The following is a 2,107-nucleotide window of genomic DNA, read 5'->3' on the forward strand; positions in this document are numbered from 1 at the left end:
TGAGAAATTGCCAAGAAACTGAATATCTCGTACAACGCTGTGTACTACTCCCTTCACAGAACATCCCAAACTGGCTCTAACCAGAATAAAAAGAGGAGTGGGAGGCCCCGGTGCAGAACTGAGCAAGTGGACAAGTACATTAGAGTGTCTAGTTTGAGAAACAGATGCCTCACAAGTCCTCAACTGGCAGCTTCATTAAATAGTACCTGCAAAACACCAGTCTCAACATCAACAGTGAAGAGGAGACTACGGGATGCTGGCCTTCTAGGCAGAGTTCCTCTGTCCAGTGTCTGTGTTCTTTTTCCCATCTTAATCTTTTATTTTTATTGGCCAGTCTGAGATATGGCTTTTTCTTTGCAACTCTGCCTAGAAGGCCAGCATCCCAGTCACCTTCTAAAGAAGGCCAGTTTTATTGCTTCTTTAATCAGAACAACAGTTTTCAGCTGTGCTAACATAAGTGCATAATGATCAATTTGCCTTTTAAAATGATAAGCTTGAATTAGCTAACACAACGTGCCATTAGAACACAGGAGTGATGGTTGCTGATAACGGGCCTCTGTACGCCTATGTAGATATTCCATTTTAAAAAATCTGTAGTTTCCAGCTACAATAGTCATTTACAACATGAACAATGTCTACACTGTATTTCTGATCAATTGAATGTTATTTTAATGGACCAAAAAAAATGTGGACATTTCTAAGTGACCCCAAACTTTTGAACGGTAGTGTAGGTGTGGATTCTCACTGTCTAAGAAAGTACAGGACACAAAGCAGGTTTAGTGGCCAGTTTACGTGGCGTGCTCTTTGAAGAATGAGGATGTCACACTGCTGTAGACAGTGTTGGATAATGTTTAGCAGGGAATGGCCCTGTTATGTAATGTGAATACGACAGACTGTGGAAACAGAGGGAACTTCAATAACAAGCTAACACACAGTGTGCTAGATGCTGAGGTCATGCAAACCACCACCTCTGACATAAGCAATTATATACTGTATTTACAGTACAGAATAGTTCCAACGAGTGGTGTAAAGTAACTAAGTAAAAATGATTTGAAGTACTTCTTAAGTCGTTTGGGGGGGTATCTGTACTTTACTATATATATTTTTGACAACTTTTACTTTTAATCCACTACAATCCTAAAGAAAATATATACTTTTTACTCCCATACATTTTCTCTGACACCCAAAAGTATCTTGTTACATTTCGAATGATTGCCATGAGAAGAAAATGGTCCAATTTCAGGCACTTATCAAGAGAACACGTGGTCATCCCTACTGACTCTGATCTGACAGACTCTTTTCCACCACTGGTCCCAACCTACCACATATACCATAAATCAATATACAAGTGCAATGTATGGAAGGCCGAGCACAGGACTTAACAATCATTATTGGTGCCTGGCAGCTTAATGTTACACCCATTACCAAGTGACATCCATGACCCTATGCTTTGACACTGTATTCTCCATGGTCACCTCCATGTTGATCTTGCAGTAGTTTTGGCTAGCATTACAGAACGGCTGGTTTCAGAGTGGGACCTGGCGTATGTGTTTAGAGCATGTAAACTGAGGGATCTGAAGCTTAGGCAGAGCTGTGTCTCTGGCTGGCCAGTGTTCCCCTGCCCTAGTCTTGTGTGCCAGGCAGCCAAGCTATGAGTCAGACCCTCTGTGGTCAGTGTGGGAGGCTGCTCTCCTTGTTTCACCCCAGTGACTAGTCTCCTCTCCCCATTCCTTCCTTCTCTCTATCTATCTTTCCTTCTTTCTCTTTATCTCCATTTTCACTCTGAATCACCAGGGAAGTCAACGTCTGCTTGGCCACATAATTTAACTACCACCACACACTGAACCTGCTTTGATTGATTATTTGTTAATATTACTGTACAATACTACACCACTGGAGGAGGATGACATAGTATTGTTTTCCCTTGTCTTATAAGGAGCCTCTACGTCACAGTGAGGACCCATGTGCCTGTGCCCACGGGAGGGTGCCCTATTTATTAGGCTGTGTGTGAGGTGTTAGGCTCTGGTCAGCACGTCTCTGATAATCCTTTCTCATCCCTATCTATCTCCACTGAGTCTGCCGACCTCTCTCTGTTGGGAAACACAGT

This window comes from Salmo trutta, chromosome 16 (genome assembly GCF_901001165.1).
Source record: "Salmo trutta chromosome 16, fSalTru1.1, whole genome shotgun sequence".
NCBI classification, from domain to species: Eukaryota; Metazoa; Chordata; class Actinopteri; order Salmoniformes; family Salmonidae; genus Salmo; species Salmo trutta.